The sequence below is a fragment of the Mus caroli genome, unplaced genomic scaffold (assembly GCF_978045245.1).
Source record: "Mus caroli unplaced genomic scaffold, Mus_caroli_1 scaffold_3, whole genome shotgun sequence".
Lineage (NCBI taxonomy): Eukaryota > Metazoa > Chordata > Mammalia > Rodentia > Muridae > Mus > Mus caroli.
In genome coordinates, this window is record NW_028227258.1 from 107,016,956 (window position 1) to 107,037,570 (window position 20,615).

General features: G+C 41.0%; 1 protein-coding gene and 1 non-coding gene across 6 annotated transcripts in view; both read right to left on the reverse strand.

The window, feature by feature from the left end:
• The window catches only part of Dclk1 (doublecortin like kinase 1), a 309,605-nt gene that overhangs the window by 236,371 nt on the left and 52,619 nt on the right, over positions 1–20,615 (reverse strand). The gene's annotated exons all lie outside the window — the stretch shown is intronic.
• Positions 5,826–5,932, reverse strand: LOC115030665 (U6 spliceosomal RNA). Its single transcript, XR_003836271.1, has one exon. It is a non-coding gene; the product is annotated as a U6 spliceosomal RNA (small nuclear RNA).

Below are 20,615 nucleotides of genomic sequence, written 5' to 3' on the forward strand. Positions count from 1 at the left end.
TTCCAGGGGATCTAACACCCTTTTCTGTCCTCTAAGAACATGGTTCCCAGATGGTGTAGAGATGGACATGTGTACAAACAAACCATTCACTCACCTCAAATAAAATAATCCTAAAAAGTTTTCTATGGGAATTAGTCAACTTGACTGAACTATCAATAGTGGCTCAAATATATCATAGCCTATACACATCAAAATAACATGGTGATTATTACAACATTATATAATTTTTATCATGCTAAAAGTGATCTGTGGGTGCCTGCTTGAAACCAATTGATGCTTAGAACTGTATGTGGGATAAAACTGGGGACAATAATCAGACTGAAAGCATTTCTAATAAGTTCTTAATATTGATTTAAACTTTAACCCAAGCAAGGGACAGCTATAAATTAACACTAATGCAGTTTTATTTTTATATTAATTAAGAAATCAATAACTAATAACTTAATGTTTTCTTCAACACGGTATCCTTTTGATACACAGGGTCAGTCTATTCATATTGTATTTGGCATGCTGATAATAAATAGATTTATGTTTTGGTGTTTTAATTTTGAAATCAGATTGATTGATAAAGATGGTATATTCTCACTCGTGTTTTCTTTACAGTGGTAAAATTCTGAGCCTGTCTGAGCCAGCTAGCAACTGTCTCTTAGCTCAGTTACAATTTCCAGGGAAATCCACTTATGTAAACCAAGGTTGTGTCTTCTATTTAGTGAACTGTAAGCACACGGCAGTAAAACATCCCTAAGTTGGGAAATGAGGGCTTTGCCACCAGCTTTCCCATAATGAGTAGTGTGCTCTAGGGAAAGCCAGTCTTTGTCTGAGACGCTCAAACTCCCTCAGAGCATTCAAGAAGCCAACTGTGTTCTCAAAACTTTATGAGCCCAGGTCTCAGAATATACGAGCACACTTCAGAGTCCTCGGGACTTGATTTCTCTGTCCCTTCCTCAGAACACAGAGCTGGCTCTGTGGAGCTCTATGGGCTTGCTTAAGAGAACGTGGAGGGGGCAGGCGTCTGGGAGCGGATTCATGTATAATTTCCTGTGTAGCTTGAAACCTATCTCCTCGTGTTTCTTCAGTCCTCGCTTTGAATTCAATCTCATCCCTTTCATCACTTTCCATCTTAGCCACGCCCATACGATTTTGCCAAGACAACAGCCAGCCTGAGAAAATGAAAGGCAACTCTTTGAGAGAGGAGGGCTTTGCTGTTTGGACTGCTGCTGATAAGCCACCCGGCCACTGGACGGCCTGTGCATTTTTTCAGATGCCGCCATCTCTCAATGTTCCAAGTAAGGGCAGCAGCTTAAGAAACACTTGCACGGTTCCCAGACTTTCCTGAAGGGAAATGGAGGAGTGGAACTGGGAGAGAGGGAAGGTGTGGGGAGGACTGGCCTCAGAGGGGGGAGGGGAAACCTCAGTTGGAATGTAATATATGAGAGAATTAAAAAAAGAAAGAAAGAGAAATAGAAATAAGGAAAGAAAAAAGAACGATAATAAAAATAAAAAAGAAACACATGTTCTATGAACTTGTCAATCTGTCCCCAAAGGCTAATGACCCCAAAGAGTAGATGTCTGTCTGGAAACACCACTCATACCACTTGCACTGTGAACATGCAGACATTTATATGGATCCAATAAAATATTATCTTCCAAGCCTTTGCCCATCTTATTTTTTTAAGGCTTCACATCTTCCAAACCAGCTTCCTCAGGTATCTTGGTGACTCCTTTATGATTGCTAATTTTAACAATTTAAATGAAAATGTATGCCCCCACCTTAATTATCTATCACACCTTTAAAAAAGATTTATTTATTTTATGTATGTGAGTATACTGTCACTGTCTTCAGACACACCAGAAGAAAGCATCAGATCTCATTACAGATGGTTGTGAACCACCATGTAGTTGCTGGGAATTGAACTCAGGACCTCTGGAAGAGCAGTCAATGCTCTTATCCATCGAGCCATCTCTCCAGCTCCCCAGCACACTTTTATAAATGCCCCTCCCTCAATGCAGCTGCTGGCAGGGCTTCTGTTATGTAGGAGTTGGGCATGGGGGTGTGGCTGCCCACGTTAGAAAAGCTGAAGAATAATGTTTTCCTCCTATGCTTTCCTATCAGATACTGCTCAAAGCCTGGATGTGCTTTCCCTGCCACTGAGCTTTCTCACTGGCTCCCCAGAGACCAGCCTCCTCCTTCCACCATGTACCTGCTTGCCAGACTCCATTGCTAGACCTGCAGGCTTCCTTAGACCCTAACTGAAAAGGCGTGGCTTTCTGTCTCCTCCATCCACCACCTTCAAGCATCTGCCAATATTTACAGCTCGTCTACCCTATTGTTTTCCTCTCAGATTTTAATAAAAATTCTTTCATTAACAAGAGTAAAAACTAAAAGACTGAAACCCTACTTGCTCCAATAATATATTGTACCCAATATGAGGTCTCTAAATTCCCCAGTAACAATGATGATAAATTAAAATATTCTAACAGACTATGCTTGAAGTCATTCAATAAAAAGCACACCTATTAGCTCATAAGTAACCAAAGACTAGCTTTGGGGTGAAAAGAAGCCCACTTTATATCAACTGTTGAGTTTCATTTTTAAGGAGACTCCTAATAAATCCATTGATTTAACAAGTGATGGCAAATGCAGAAGCCAATTCAAGCAAGCAAGTGGTTACTGTAAGCTTAGTAACGGCTCTGTCTAAAGCACTGTTAAAATATATCTTATAACTGAGTTAACACATAGCGTCGTTAGGTAATTTGGACCGATACATATTTGGTTCTTTAGCATCTTTATTACTGCTTAAATAATTAGAACTAGCTAGCAAATGAGGAAAAACAATATTTCTTCATCAGCTTGAAATATCTCGAGACATAAAATGCTGAAGAAAATAAACGTGAATTGAATAACAGGTACATTATCTAGTGGGAATCTTACAACATGTGGTTTTCTAATCTGATGGTAACTCCCCTGAGTACTGGGCAGAAATTACGGTCAGCAGTGAAAGTCTGGGAATTGGCTTTAATCTTAACACTGCTTCTAAATCATCAGACACCATGCAAGGCTGGAAGGTGGCAAAGTCATTATTTGGTTGCATCCTTTATGAATCCCAATGCCAATTCCCACATCCTGCCACAGCATCTACCCACTGGGGCAGTCCTGAATTAGGAGGATGAGGCCCTAATGTGTCATTTCTGTGTTGAATGTGATTTCCATTATAGCTAAGGATTAAGTTAAGTCCTCCTTCTATTAGGCCTGAGACCTGAGTTTTCCCACAAATGATGGGATTTGCTCTGGCGCACACCATCTCAACCCCTGGCCCCCGTGATTACTGTGAGTCACTTCATTTCTCCACTCACTGTCTTCTAATGGCCAGGAATTACGTCAGGCACTGAGCAGTCACAGAGCCTGAAGGATTCCTTGACCTCTCCCATAGTCCACTGGAACAGGTCAGAGCCAGCTAGAGTGAGGAGAGCCAGAAAGTTCTATAAAAGAACATGAAAAGTTAAAGTTGGCTTTGGAAGCTCTGTGACTTCCCCCACCAAGTCATCCGGAATGATTAAGGCTTAATCAACAACAATGGGTGATGCTAAAAGCAAAATCACAAACGGGAGATACACAGCTTGTTTCCTTCCACACATTTTATTATAAAATAAATAAGGTACTTAAGAATTTTTAAAGTAGAAGAGTTCGGAGCACATCGAAAGCACCCTAACATCCTCTCTTCAAACACCAATCCTCCGACTCATGTCTGCCTAATCATTAAAGATTCCATCTTTGCCATCTCGTCATAAACTTATTTAGAGAATCTTCAGTACTTTCCTATAGAATGAAAAGCATCAGGAATTCCTCAATTACCAAACCTCCCCAGCCATCCCATAATAATAACCTTCCTGCTTAACCACATTCACACCTTTAAATAGTAAAGAACCATTTGCCCTTATGACAAGGGAAAACCTTTTTTTTCCCCTTTAAGAACACAACTCTATGTTTGTTTTCGCTGCGTTTGTCATTCAGCTTCTCTTCCCAAATTGCCTGTGTGATCTCCTTTGTGGAGAGGCACTACACTTTTGAAACCCTCTTTTCATTTCTGTTTCCTCATTCATTAAACTTCATCCAACACATGATGGTTCACCCTCTGAAGTTTCCTGATTTCATCAGAATAAGAACTGGCTTTATGGTAGTGGAAAACCAAAGCAAAGCTGGGGATAGACAACAAAGGGCTGCTTAGCACAGTCCCTCGTGTCTTAGACCAGCTTCAGAATTTCAATGCTTTCCTTATAGAGATAGCCATCGAAGTGAGCTGCTTGCTGTTAGGGATAATTATTTTAAAACCTTGAAAATTAATGAATCTGGATAGAGAGACACTCAGCAGTTAAGAGCACCAGCTACTCTTGCAGAGGACCTGGGTGGACTCCCAGCACCCACAGGGCAGTTACAGAAGGTAGCATGCAGGAGATCTGATGCTGTCTTCTGGCTTTCTCAGGCATCAGATACACACAGTGCACTTAGACACATGCAGACCAGACACTCATATGTCATACACACACACACACACACACACACACACACACACACACAAAATCCTAATAAGAAACAACCAAATAGACCCTGATATGGCTGTCTCGTATGAGACAATGCCGGGGCCTAGCAAACACAGAAGTGGATGCTCACAGTCAGCTATATGGAACACAGGGCCCCCAATGGAGGAGCTAGAGAAAGTACCCAAGGAGCTAAAGGGATCTGCAACCCTATAGGTGGAACAACAATATGAACTAACCAGTACCCCAGAGCTCTTGACTCTAGCTGCATATGTATCAAAAGATGGCCTAGTTGGCCATCATTGGGAAGAGAGGCCCCTTGGTCTTGCAAACTTTATATTCCCCAGTACAGGGGAATGCCAGGGCCAAGAAGTGGGAGTGGGTGGGTAGGGGAGCAGGGCAGGGGAAGGGTATAGGGAACTTTCGGGATAGCATTTGAAATATAAAAAAAATAAAATAAAATCTAATAAAAAAGAAAAAAAAAGAAACAACCAAATAAACAAAAAACATTGCATTTGTTCAGAAAGAGACCCAAAGCTATATCATAGGGGAAAAAAACAATGCCTGAATGTTTAATTGTCCCTTAGAATAAAACATTGCTATTCTCTGGATGTGGGGGAACTCTCCCCACGCATTTTGCACTGGAGTCTGCATTTCACCAGCTCCTGCCTGGTGCTCACACACTTTCTCTGGGGATCTGGAGCTTGATGCCATTCAGGCACTCGTTGCATTCATAAAATCTAGTTGATTTTCCTTTCCCTCAGCTAAAGTATGTCTCCCTCATTTTATAACAATTGATATCAGCTGCTTCCTCCAAAGTTGGTTAGAGAATGCATTCCAGTTGCCCAAAATGCATAGCTAAGTAAATATCAAAAGGAATCCATAGTTCAGGGTGTCTGGTCTATTCATTTACAGTGAAATGCAATACAATTTTAACAAGGGCCACTGTAGCACGGGAACGGTGGGAGGCACCAAGCAGCTGCAGGAATAGCAGACAGGCTCAGATCTCAGGAAGCTTGCAGTCTACTGAGGGGAGACAGCCACAGCTAGAATGAAAGCTGGACAGAACTGTCACCACAGTGAACAGCGGGATACAATGAAGTTTCAGCAGATGGCAAAATCACTTTCCACTTTCCAGACCTGAAACTAGCCGTGGAAAAAGCAAAATACAGATTAATACACAGAGTGAACTCAAGAGATGTGTGCCAGGTGATATTTGGAAGCCTGAGTAGCAGGCTATTAACAACCAGGTTTTTTTGTTTGTTTGTTTGTTTTTGTTTTTTGTTTTCCTTAATATGGAACGCTTCATGAATTTGCATGTCATCCTTGGGCAGGGGCCATGCTAATCTTCTTTGTATCATTCCAATTTTAGTATATGTGCTGCCGAAGCGAACACCAGTTTTTATTTTTGAAAGTCTTAATTGGAAGGACAAATGAGAGGTAGCTAGAAGATGTCAGACAGACAGACAGGACAGGACAGGATAAGACAGACAGACAGCTCTCTTAAATGATTGGTAAATAGAAGATAGATAGATAGATAGATAGATAGATAGATAGATAGATAGATAGAATTATCTATCATATATATGTATATATATATATAAAATAGACAATATATATACATACATACTTAACACAGGGCAATTTTGGGAAAAGGAAAGTGCTACTGGAAGAGGTTAGGGTCCTATTTTAGGAATAGAAAGGTCTCTCTGACAAGGAAAGTCTGCCCTTAAGAAAGTGAAAAGCAAGATATACAGATATTTGTGGGGAGAGGTGGCACTTGAAGCTAAACTTGAGTTTCACTTGGGAGATCTTAGAGTAAGAGGCAGATAGGTAAACTTAAAAGGAACAAGCTATGAAATAAAAAGTTAGCCAGGCAATGCTAAAGCTTTTGTAGTAGAGGATGCAATTAATCACAGATTATAATAATAGAAAAGTTGAGCCGAATGGCATTTGACACTTCTGTATGACTATGGACAGTTCTTATCCTCTCTTTCTTTTAAGCATATATGTGAAGCAAACAGCTTTAGAATACAAGGGTAATGCTTTTTTTTTTGAATGCAGAGAGCGTTTGTTTCCTCTTAGGATAATAAATACACTCTTTGAAGGGTCAAGGTAGTGGACCCTTTTTAAGATTGAGGTAGAATTTTTCAGTGATAACATCACCCCCTTGGAAGCTCAGGTTCCCATGGGCTTCTTCTCATCTCCCCCATAGTCCTGGTGAGAAGAAATGGTGTAATCCTAAATGCTGCTTCCTGAGCTGTGCATAAGAACATTCTTTGTGTGACCCAGGAGACCCATGTCCTTGGCCTGAATCTATGGAGCTATTCTAATGTAAGTCGTTATCTGGTAAAGTGAGACAAAAATCAGACAATCTTCTTCCTGTGGGCAATAGAACACTATGCTAAAAAGGGTGCACGTGGGACATGGCTACAGTGGGAAACAAGTGATAGATTTTAAGCAGAATATTTTTTCATAATATTAAAGGATTACAGAGACTTGGGATGTGAAAATGGTGGTAGAGAGGACAGCTCACACTTTGTGGATAGGCATTTGACACATGATCTTATAGATTGCATTTATTTATTCAGACAACATATAGAAAGTATACCCCTCATGTGCCCAAGAGTTCTTCAAGAATCTGGGATACAAATCTCCTTTCTGAATATTGGAGTGCAAGATGAAGATCCAATCTCATGGTGGTTTGAATAAGGATGGACCCCACAGGCTCCAATATTTGAATGCTTAGTCACCACGGAGTGGAACTCTTTGAAAAGATTAGAAGGATAAAGAGGTAATGGCCTTGTTGAAGGAAGTGTGTCACTGGAGGTGGGCTTTGAGGTTTCAAAAGCCCATGCAAGGCCAAGTCTCTGTCTCTCTTCCTGTATCCTCCTCTGTTCCTATCCCTCTGTCCCTGTTTGTCTGTCTGACTGTCTGTCTCTGTCTGTCTGTCTTTGTCTCTGTCCCTTTCCCTCTCTCTCCTTCCCTCCTTACTTCCCCCTCTCCCTCCTCTTCCTATGGATCAGGGTGTAAAGCTACTGCTACAGCACCATGTATGCCTGTGTGCCACCATGATCCCTGCCATGATGATAATGGACTAAGGGACTAATCTCTGACATTGTAAGTAAGGCCACAGTTAATTGCTTTCTTTTATAAGAGTTGCCTTGGCCAAGGTATCTCTTCACAGCAACAGAACAGTGACTACAATACACTTCCATGGGAATCTCCAACATTCATCAATGGAATATTGGCAAATTGGATGTTAAATGATCATAAATGCTTAAAGCATGTTAAAGGGACAGAGTAGCATGGATACTCTGAGACAGAGTGGGCAAGTGAGACTTCTCAAAGAGGTCCATGCTGAAAAACAGCAGAGGGGAGGAACCATTATGTGTGCAGGAGATGAGGCAGTAGAAGCATAGAAAACATTTGTCTAATAGAGTGCTTGTTCACATCTATAAGTAGCAGGCATGGGGACATGAGTCAGAAATTGACAGATACAGCAGTGAGATTTTGACAGCCACATATGCATACACTATGCATTCCTTATCCACATGGCAATAAAGAAGAAAGCCACAGTGTTTCAGAAGAACAAAGAGAGGGGCACAGATGAATGAGTCAAATTCTCAAAACTGGCCACTGTAGTAGAAAGGCAAAAAAGTGTGTGAGGCTGGAGGGCTGGGGGCAGTGTGATCAAGTCTGTGATGGCCAGGGGCAGTACGCTCAAGAGGAGGGGCCCAGCTGGAGTGGGTAGTGTGCAAATGGAAAAATACTGCCTTGGTTTCTGACCTAGCAAGCCTGATGGCTTTGAGATACTTTGAAAGTTTTCCTTGGCTTTGAGAACAGCATCTGCGTTGACTCTGCGCTCTCCTGCAGCTCTCACCCGACTTCACCTCTGGTGGCATCCCAGGCTCTGATCTCAGTGACAAACCAATTGGAGAAATGAACCATCCCACATGAGTTGTCCCTGATCATCCAGCTCCTGTCTTTTCATACACTAAGGTGTGAATTTAATGTGTAGGTTTAAAAAAAAAACAGACTTTAGGGCAAACTTTGTTTTGGGGAACTTGGGGATATCAGAGGTTCGAAAGTTCCAGTGCTTTCCCAACACTGACTTTATAGGACTTCCTGGATAGTGATGGTGTCATGGTGTGTGGCTTTGTCTCTTCTACTTACATTTGCTGGAATAATTCAGTTGCCACACTTCCATAAACACAGATTCCATTAATCCATCATATTAACTGCCTGTCTATTAAAACATCTATTTTCTTCAGAATTTCCAAGATACCTCTGGGTTGAAATTGGTCAGAGCATTTTATTTCTAGTTTAAAATAGTTCTTATTTATTGCATAAAAATTTAAAGCACAAAACATTAAAACATAAGGCACAAATTAACTGTTAGACATCAAAGCTTATTAAGTATATGCTCGTAGATGTACATATGTCACATATATGTATTAATATATGCAAACATGTATATATGTTTAAACAGAAACATATCTTTCAAATCCTCAAAGATAAATTACATTGTTTTGGAGTCACTGCTAGGAGTTATAAGAACTCTCAGACCCAGACATACATGTGAAATGTGATCAAATCAGAAAGCTGGTATAGTTGCAATTTTTTGTATACTGTTATTATTATTATTACTTTGTCTTTGTAAATTACAGTTAATCAACAAAGCAAGTAATCAATCAATCAATCAATCAATCAGGAAGTTCTCCATACCAATCTCCCTCCTATTGTTAACATCAGCCAGTATTATGGGCAACAATATCCTTACTTACCCCCAGCCCTTCAGGACAACAACCTTACTCTTCCCTAAGGAGGACCTGGACAACAGGAGTGTGTGGTGGGCTCTAACAGAGTTAATATAATCCCAGACACCAAAAATGGAGGGTCAATACACGAACCCCAACCAGTCAGAATAACAGAAATGCTTTCCGTTACATTATCCTAACCAATGTATTCTTTTCCAAAGTGTAGCCTGACAAAATGTCCACATTAGTATGTGATATTTTCTATAGTAAAGAGGGTAATTTAAAAAATTATTTCTATAAATGAGATCTCAATACTCAATCTAAATGCAAACATGTTTTGTGATCAAATCCCATCTTATTAGTGTAATAAATGCCTACTAATCAATAGCTCGTTCGACCATTCATGATCTGCACTCTATCAGGTTACTTGATTATAGCTAACCAGGATGACTGTCTTCCCTTCTTACACACCATTTCTCATTTTCCATGGGATAATGGCTGGAATGATACTTGATACTGTTCCTGTTGTTTATGCCTTATGATTAGAAAATCAATCATTCAATCCTCCTTGGGCAAATAATTCATATGAAACCTAGACATGACATACATTATTATATTTATCTGACCAATGTGTAATCATTATCCTTGATTGGCATATCAGTATAGTATGTGTGTGTAATGTGGTACATGTGTGTATAGTATGTGTACACATACGTGTACACTGTATGTAGTGTGTGTGTGTGCAGTAGCATAGATTTTTAAAAACTTCCATATTAAATTTTCTACTAAAATATAATATCTCCATCAGTAAAATAACCAACAAATAGCTATTAATGTGATGCTTAAATTATCCCTGGTTAGAAAATAGATTGCAGGGGCAGGAGAGAGGGCTAGGTGACTAAAACATTTGTTAGTCTTGTAGAGGATCTAGGTTCATTTCCAGGACCCACAGGGTGTCTCACAACTGTACATAGCTCTAGTTTCAGAGGATCTGATGCCTTCTTCTGATCTCTGCAGGCACCAGGCATGCATGTGGTGCATGCATGCACATATGCACACACACAGAGAGAGAGAGAGAGAGAGAGAGAGAGAGAGAGAGAGAGAGAGAGAGAGAGAGAAGAGAGAACACTCATTCACATTCTATAAAATAAATAAATTTAATTAAATCATACCAATAATTTTAAGAAAAAATGGTAATCTAAACTAGTGTAGATAAAATGCCTATCAAAGTACTATGTGGGTGTGGCCACAGCAAGGACACAGAGAAGAAATTCATGGAGTATTTGTCCTATGATCCCAATCCCAGCACTGAACAGCTGCAAGATCTGCAGCAGTGGCCCACAGTCAACACCTGCGAGCAGTCATTGCCTGCAGTGATGGATAAAACAACTCTCTAGGAACGCCTTGTATCTACCCAAGTTTACACAGGAAGAAGCACACAGCACTGACTGTAGTTTTATCTCAGATTATGGAGAGCCCACAGTCTTATAAGAAGAGAATGAGAAAGTGCAGGCAGTGGCGAAGGTGCAATGACAATGATATGGTGTTTGGGGAGGAGTTGGATGGATGATGTCAGATGAAACTCATAATAAGTCAGAAATTAACAAAGAGGAACTATGACTTCAGAACAACAGCTTGGCCCCATCCTGTTGACTTTAAAGGGAGATCTGGGATTTCTTCCCACTCTGAGGCCAGTCCTATGTTCTCTTCTGGAAATCAGCACCAGTGCATTCAAAAAAGGCACCAGCCTGCTAACATGCCTTTTTGTTGTAATACAGAAAGGTAAGAAGTCTCTTGGGGGACATATAAAACCTTTTCTCTGAGACGGGAAGACTTGATATGTGCTTGTTCACAGAGCATAGATGGCTTCACTCCTGATGGCTGAGAGAATACTAAAACAGCTGACAAACACTTTCCAATTGTCTACAGTTTTCCATTTAGGCTCTTCTGTTTTACCTACTGCCCAATGAGTGATTCTCCAACAATCCCAAAAGTATATGCCAGCTCATGCAACAATCAAGACAATCCTCAGGTGAAAGGAAGGTTGAAGACAGAGTTTTCAGTCTAAAGACTATTGGACAGCAGCAAGTGAGGTGTGTGAATGTAGCTTGGCTCAGTTTCCTGACAGAGAGCCCAACGAATCAACACTCTGAAACAGCCAAACACTTAATGTTCTATGTACTCAGAAGTTACTGGCAGCTGAAGATTTCCTGGCACTAAGTCACAGCACAATAAATTTCAATATCCACCATCAACGTGTCATCTTTCATAGCATAAGTACTACTTGGGTCACCACAACCCCCTCAAAGCTCAAAAGCCTATTCTTCAGACTGTTAATCAGACTTCTGGGGATGCTGTCAACATGTGGAACATTTCTGCCAGGTATAATTCTGTTGAACCTTCCTTGAGATTCATCTGAACTCTTCAGTTGAGCTCCTGTCATTTTTAAATGTCACTCTTAAATGTGATCATCTGAATTTACTTACACAGTGGATTTGAGGTTTTGGAAACATTATGCACAACTCTGACAAGCCCAGGATTGCAGATTTATATAAATGTCACCAAGGAAGAGCCCCATAGACAGATTCAGGCGACTGAATAGTTCCCTTCTCCCCTGTCCTTCCTACAGTTAAAGAGATGTTGCTTGGGATCCCCTGGAATGTGGAGTGAGGGGGTAACCAATTGTTACCAATCTATGACCAAACCTAAAATCCAAGAAATCGCTGCTCATTTCTTTAACAGCTCAGTCCCCACTCAACAGAACAAATCAATCAAGTTTCTCATCCTAACATAAGCCAAGTGGGGCGCACTATAAGTGGGCGCACTATAAAGAAGAAAGAAGCACAAGGAAGTCCTGTGTGCTAGAGAGAAATAAGCCTGGGGTCTGGGCACCACAGCTTCTTTTGAGTCTTGGTTTCCATTCAATAGTCCCCGTCAAATTTAAACCTGTTGAGTGCTTCTTAAAATGGAGGTTATAGTACTCTGGTGCAGAAAGTTTTCTATTGACTTTTCAACTTTTGACAATTTCATACTTGTATACAGTGAACTTTGATATATCCACTTCATGATCTTCCTCCCCCTATCTCTCCTGATGACCTCTTTCTCTGAGTTAGTCTCTCCCCATTCTCTACCCTCTCCTTGTGCATGTCGTACACCAGTGATCACAGATGTCCTGTGTTTATGACTGCAGCAGCTATGTTGCATCTAGAAAGCAGTATTTCTCTGCACTCCTCCCTGTCATCTAACTTTCCCAGCCTAACCATAATCTTTTCTGCAGTGTTCCCTGAGCTGCAAAAGGGAGAGGGGAAGATGCCCAGTGATGGGGAAGCACTCAAGTCATTCACTGTCAGTTCTTTGATTGGCTGAGTCTGCATCAATCACTGCCCACTGTCAAAAAGAGGCTTCTCTGACCAACGTGAGTGGTGCACTAGCCTAAGAAGCAGCGGGTGCTCTGCTCTACCTAAATCTTTGTGAGTTAAATATAACTATATACAGTGCCTGCCTCACATAGAAATATGCCCACATAATAGGTATGAGAACACTGTTGGTAGTGATTAACAATAAAAGCAGTTGCTTGTGATGTAAATTTAAAAACAAAGAGAACTGACCACAAACAAAGAGGTTGTAGAAACTTTTTCCAGACTAGACTTCATCTACCTTAAGTGAAAGTCTAATATGGAAGCTAAAATTTCAGTTTGATATTCCTACCTGAAAATATGTTTAGCCACTGAGGGTCTCCTAATGTCAAGATGTCAACAATCCTACCCTAACTGTTCCCTACAAACTACATGAGTCATTTCTTCAGGAGGTCACTGATCGTGTAAGGCCTTGCTGCCCTTGTGCTCAATGACTGCTTCTGATGTCCTCTGGCTGTGTGTTTGTAAGAAGAGAACAGGGCCGTGTCTATTTCACTGGATTTTCCTGGAGCTAGTACAGTACCCCGTGTCTGCTAAAATGAAACGGTTTTGATACTGATCATGATTTTCAACATCTGAGCTATGATAATAATTATTAACTCTCAATAACTTTTGAATAGCTCCTCTAGCATCAGACGCATATTACAAGGTGCCATTACAAGGAGCTGAATTTTAGAGATCTTGGAACATTCTGGATGGCCGCTTCTCAAGATGTACTTCTAGTGCTTCCCAGAGTCCCAGGGATACTACAAGGAATAGAAAGGGAAGGAGCTGTAGACCTAGAGGGATTTGACACTGTTTTCCTTCTCAATGATTTCACGTCTCACAAGGACATTAAGGTGTTACATCATAGCATCAGCTAGATTTATAATTTTCAAAATACAAAGAAAAAGCTTTGCACATAATTCTTCTCGATAACAGGGAGAGCCTGATTTGGGGGGGGGGTGCATGTCAGTGATTTTGGAGGACTGAGGACGAGGACAGGAGTAGTCGCTATTCACAGTGACTTATTCTGCCAGAATGCCCCTTCTAATGAGAGGAGGGCCCAGAGTAGCAGAGCTTATTTCTTTGTCCCTTAGGATGATTGGCATCTCTTTTGAGTAAAAGACACAAGGAGCTACATACAACCAACATCTTGTTGAGTGATAATGTCATTTCTTTGAGAGTGACTACTTAGGAATTTATCCTCATGTGGCTTTAAATAGCCTACTCATGAGTGTGCATAAAGTCCTTTGCACACAGCTGAGCATCTAAAATGAAGGCAATAGTAGTTTTGCAAGGATAAACTACTTATGAGAAGTTATAAAGAATTTCCAGAAAGTGTTTCATCAACCCATTGAAACTATCATTTCATTTTAAAACAAATTCTTCAGGGTGGGTTTGGGCATTTGGCACATATAATTAGTCTGTAATCATCAGTTAAAACAGGGAGTAATAAAAGTCTGATAAACCCAGCTGTGTCCAGTTGAACGAGAAATGCCCCACAAAGGCACATGCTTTGAACATTTGGCCCTCAGTCGGTAGCACCACTCAGCTCAGGGAGGTTTAGCCCATGGAGCCTCACTTCAGGAAGTACATCATGGGGATGGCCTTGGAGTGTTTAAAGTGTCACCCCACTTCCAATTACCTCTGCTTTGTGCCTGCAGTGAGATGAGTCCTCAGTCTCCCCCTCCCGCCCCCAAGCGTAACCTCTGCTCACTGCCCTGCTTCGCGTGTGCACCATGAACTCATTCTTCTGAAACAAGAAGCTCAAATAAACTCTTTTATGAGTTGTCCTGGTCATAGTGTTAATAAATAGTCGCTAATAAGCTAAGTAGGAAGACAAGACCTTGGCAAGAATTTTTAGTATTTGATGAATCTATTCATTTAGCATGTGCTTGCTCTGAGTGAAGGCATTCACTGGATCTAACCAATAGGAAAAAAGTGATTCATCTATTACTTTGAAAACAAAGACTAGGCATCACTGAACACAGTACCACAGAGCCAATTGCCAGAAGGAAGTAGATACAGTGAATGAACTAGTAACCATAAATGTCCTGTCACTCAACACTGACATCTCTCAGCTCCAGAGGTGTCAGAGCGCTACATGGATTAGGTCTCATAACCAGGGTGGAGAAACAGCCAAGTATAGCATCCCGGATGAAACTGAAACATCACATGTTTGAGGGCATTGTGGGTTACATAGCCAAGCTCAAGGCTGACTGAGCTAGACAGTGAGGACGTATGTCCAAACCAAGGGCTGCAGATGTGGCTGCGTGCCTACCATGCACAAGGTGATGTGCATAATCCTGAGCACTGAGCCAACCATCACCACCACCATCATCATCATCATCATTATCAGCATCAGCATCATCAACAGCAATCTAATGGGAAACAAAGAAGAACCGCTGGCTGCTGATGCAGTGACTCACAAAACAGTGTTACTTCCTGTGTAGGGGAAGAGGAAGTTAGAAAAGGAAGAAATATTTGGGAAAAAGACTCAGCTTCTAAAAGCCATCTCTAAAACTCATGACAATTTGACACTGTCAAGACTCATTTAAAAATATGACACGTTTAAAAATGCTCCCGAAATCTAAACAGCCCACTCACTGAAGTTATACTGGAAAATGAAAAAAAAAATAGTAGTTTCACTGTATTATAAATAAAGAATAGATGACACCAAATATGCACACCCACCTGGTGAGTCACTGGGAAAACTGTCCCTGGGTTGTGAAACACCTACATGGCATCACTTCCCCAAACGGGTCTCATCACAATTAGAAATTAGGTACACTGTGCCGGACATTGAGGCCAGCAGCAGCACACTCCTCGACTTAATTCTGATATGCCCAGAGCTTTTATAAGAATTCATCATGCTAAGTAAACAAACTACATGCGTCTTCCATCATCACAGAGTCGGAAGGCATCTGCTGACAGCAGGCTGATGAAAACATGATGCTGCACAAGGATGATGGGAGGATGGTAGCTTTTGTACCAAGCTGCAGCTGCCCTTCCTGCGGACAGTCCTAGAGCAAACCAGGCTGCTGGAGCTGTTTTCCCCAGTAGGGTTCCAGAGCTCCATCCCTCTGTCCTAAAGATGATAGGCATGGAAAATTCTCTGCTACCCCTCCTGAAAGCACCAACGTCAATGACAGGCTTTCCAGAGAAGAAAAGATTGCTTTGTGCTATAGACTGAGAATTCTCTTTGGTATTATGGGCTGTATTCTACATGGAAAGGAAAAGTTACCAGTTTGTAAAGTAGGGAAAGGAAAAAAAAATAAAGCAGGAAACATACCTACATAAAAGTGTGTGTCTTTGCATGGCAGGTTTGAGGTGTATGCCTATAATCTTAGCACTCTGGATACAGAATCAAAGGTTGAAGGCAAATTTGGGCTGCAGAGTGAGTTCCTGGCTAGCCAGGGCTAAGTAGCAAGGTCCTGTTTTGAATAAAACAAAGAAAAATGAAACAAAATGTGTGTTCTTAAAATGAGGGAAGGATAAGTATCGAGAAAAAATATGTTGATAGAATAAAACAAATGAACAGTCTATAAAACACACACACACCGCTACCTTGGGAGGAAAAAAAATCAGAATTCTATACTCTGATTCTTTAAAAAAATATATGGCTATAAAATAGCCAAATATGCTAAGCCTGTAAGAGCATTCTGTTCTTACTTTCCCGGCAGTAAATGATCTGGCTGACTGCACCCAGGGAAACCGTGATAAATTTCTCTGTCTAGTTGAAATACCCCTGTGCTGTGCATAGCTTAGCCGGCCACAGTGACTTGGTGCCAAGTTCTAAACAAGAGGTCATATAAATCAATCCTAAACTCTTTACACAAAGCCACAATGGAGACAGTTTGAGTATTGGGTCTCTAAATAAGTTTAACTCGGCTTTGGGGAACTAGGAGAACACAAAAATGTAGCTTCTACAGTTCCCAAATTAAACTCTTCGTTGTTGTTGTTGCTGTTTTTTTTTTAATCTGATTTTAAGATTTATTTTTTATGTGTATAAAGACTTACAAGTATGTATGTGCACCACATGTGTGCCTGGCATGTGGAACTCAGACTAGGTCTCAGGTCCCTTAGAACTGACAGTTGTCAGACATATCATAAGCCTGTGGGTGCTTCAAAGGTCCTCTGGAAGAGCAGCTAGTGCCCCTCCGACCCAGCCTCTGAGCCGTCTCTCCAGCCCCCTCATATTTCAGTCTTACTCTGTTTTTCTCTGTCTGAATCTTGGTAGAACACACTTTTTATTAATGACTGTTTCAGCTGACCCTCATAGACAGCCCTTAATCAATTTCTCATGACCCAGAATCCAATAATTTAGAACAAGAATTCAATTTAAACGGGTCTTAAGTGGTCAGCTTCTGGAGTACACTAAGAAGATGCTGGGGATGTGTCCATAGTTCACTTTTATCAAAGTTTTAAAACTCTCTGGGAAGAGTATGAGCAGTAGAAGCTACAGAAGGTATGGTCTTTCAAAATACACTAAAATAATCTGAATGAGTTCTGAGTTCGAGGCCAGCCTGGTCTACAAAGTGAGTTCCAGGTCAGCCAGGGCTATACAGAGAAACCCTGTCTCAAAAAACCAAAAAAAAAAAAAAAAAAAAAAAAATCCAAGACAAAGAGAAAAGGTAAAATTTTATTTGTGTTTCCAAATGCAGAAGAGGGATTAAAATGAGGGAGCTTTGTATTTAATGGTATGGTATCACTTTGGGAGTAGCCTAAGGCATCCTTGGTGCATACAGTGTTCCCATGACACTTCAGTAGCTGAGTCTTAACACTTCTGTGTGATACTGAGCCCCATTCTACCTTTCCTAAAAGAAACTGAAGTAAGAATTCTGCTCTGATAGATGCAAGACAGCTTTGTTTGGAAAGTCCAGCAAAGAGCGCTTGAAAAATCTTACCTGGAGCAGAATTAATTTGGAAGGAAAGCTTCAGGGGACATTGAATCTTTTAGAACACGACTTTCATCCATCAAATGTTAAGACAACATGGCCAGCATGAAACAGAAATGAAATCAGGAAACAAGGGGAAAAGCACACATCAGGAATCAGGGCTCTTTCTCCAGCTGAGACCAGCAGTTAACTTACTGCAGTGGATTCAAGCTCTGTGATTAGGCCATGTGAATTCAGGAATGCTAAGAAGGTGACACCATTACCAAGGAAATGACAGGGGATGGCGCCTGCATTTGTAGTCCCCTTGTTGGCAGTACCTCTCTTTCTCAGTTCCACCTCACCTCCCTTTATTCTATGGTCTTTCGCACAAGTTAAACTTGACTCCCATAAGAAGCCAGGTCCATCTACCTAACTCTGACACACCAACCTCTTCCCACCCTGATCCTTGCTTGCACCCACCAGGCTGAGCCATGGCATCAAGCTATTTTGTGGTGATTTGGATCATCAACTGTCTTTAGTTTGTGCCTTTTTTTGGCTCTCACAGAAGTGACATTGAGCTTATGTGTATTTCACAGTATATTTACATATAATCTAAAATGTTTAAGTTCCGTGACTTTAGTGTCATTCCTATTAAATGAGTGGAGAGCAACCATTCTGGTCAGCAGTAAAAAGGAATTGTAATTATCATAGGAACTTCAATGCAAGGCTGCCTTCACTGCCACTGGCTGCTTAGCAGAGGTGTCTTTGAACATCATCTTATATCTAGTGACAAAAGAAGTGTGGTGGCTCAAATAAGAATGGCCCCATAAACTCACATATTTGAATCCTTAATCACCTGGGAGCGGCACTATTTGACAGGGATTAGGAGGTGTGGCATTGTTGGAAGAAGTATGCCACAGCAGGGGAGGGCTGTAAGGTTTCAAAGGCCCTTACTCAGTCTCTCTCTCTCTCTCTCTCTCTCTCTCTCTCTCTCTCTCTCTCTCCCTGTCTCTCTCTCTCTCTGTCTCTCTCTCTGTCTCTGTTTCTCTCTCTCTGTCTCTGTTTCTCTCTCTCTCTCTCTCTCTCTCTCTCTCTCTCTCTCTCTCTCTCTCTCTCTCTGTGTGTGTGTGTGTGTGTGTGTGTGTGTTCTTCCACTGCCCCTTCCTTTACATACGAGGATATAACTCTTCACTAATTTTCCAGCACCGCACCTGCCTGCCACCCTGCTGTTTGCCACGATGATAATGGATGAAGCCTCTGAAACTCTAAGCAAGCCCCCCCCCCGTTGAAATTTTTCTTTTATAAGAGTTGCCTTGGTCATGCTATCTCTCCAGAGCGATAGAATAGTGACAAAGCAAAAGAGTGAGATTAGATGTAATCTCTGGTTTGAGAGATATTCTAATGACCTTCCTGTGGCTGTAATAAAAGGCAAGCCAAACGTAACTTAGAGGATCAAATCATTTATTTGGTTTATACTTTCTGGTTACAGTGCATTGCTAAGAGAAGTTGGGGCAGGAACCTGAGGCAGAAACCATGGCGGAATGCTGCTTGCTAATCCACTCGCAGGCTCAGACCTAGCTAGCCTTCTTTTACAGCTCAGAACTGCCTGCTTAGGGAAAGGTGCTGTCCACAGTAGGCTGGGCTCTCCTGTCAATCAAGATGGTGTAGGACAGAAATGCTCATGAGTTAATCTGATCTGGGCAATCCCTCCACTGAGACTCCCTTCTCAGATGACTGCAGAATCTGTGAAGGTGACAGTTAAAACTAACTAGAACAAAAGGCTTGTGCTATGGTTTTGTTTTTAATTTGGTAAAGAAACTAAAATTTCACATAACCAAGGAAGAGATGGGATGAGACCATTCACAATAATTTCATAATGCCTAAGGGAATTCTTTAGTCCAACAATTCCCTACCATGGTCAGACCCAGCCCTGACCCACAGGGTATAGCAACCTTCCAAAGAGAACAGTATTGCTGTTTTTCTACAACAGACATAATGCTAGTTTCAAAGTCATTGGCAGTTCTAAAAATCATGGGTACCTAAGATCATGCTAGCATTTGCAAAGATTTATTACTCCATAAAGTATACTAAGTAGTGACAACATGAATAGTTATTGTTCTGCTGCTCTGGTGAATGGAGAAGAGGGATCAGAAGTGACCCAAGCCACTGAGGTTTTGGCCAGACTGCATGACGTCAGGTCAGGGTTCGTCCAGCACAGCCGGGATAAGCCCATTGTTTTCTGTGCTTGGAAGAGTTCACTGTTGATTGACCATACTCTCTTTCATCTTCAGTTTTTACCAGCTGTCAAACATCATTTTTCCAACTTTATAAAGAAACGTAAGGAGCATTGCATTCTGGCAGCGATATCAAAGGCGGAGAGGCTGCCTCCAAGAAGGCTAGTTCACTTAGGGTAAAATGAGTTCACTTGTGTAGAAAATCAGATTTATATAATTTCATTTATGTGCAACAGTGTGCACATTTCCTGTTTCCTACTTTGAGCATTTTAACACTCCAAATTTCCCCCCAAAGACAGATTCTTACATTCTTGCTAATGTATTTCCTTTCCCCTCTATGGCATTGCTTCACCACACTTAAAGCCCAGACTTCTCACGGCAGCTAAGCAGCTAAAACTGCAAAACGATATTATCATTTCTTCTTTCTTTTTCATGTTTATTTATTTTTCTTTAAAAACAAAATCTCATTATATAGCACACTGGCTGACCTGGAACTTACTGTATAGATCAGGCTGGTCTCGAACTCACAGAAATCCCTTGTTTCTATCTCTCAAGTGCTGGGATGAAAGGCATGCACCACTACACCCAGCTTTGGTTTCTTCTTTCTTATTATATAAGTCTAAAGAAAAGATGCAATGCAAAAGAGGCATTGTTACTTTAAAAAATAAGATTGATGTTCTTAAAATATGATATTGAAGTTTTTAAGATATGATACATTTTGTCAACAATATCCCGTAATTCTCTCATTGTATAGCTACAATGTTTAACAAGAAGATTGTTATTACAGACATTACAAATATGATGAAACAG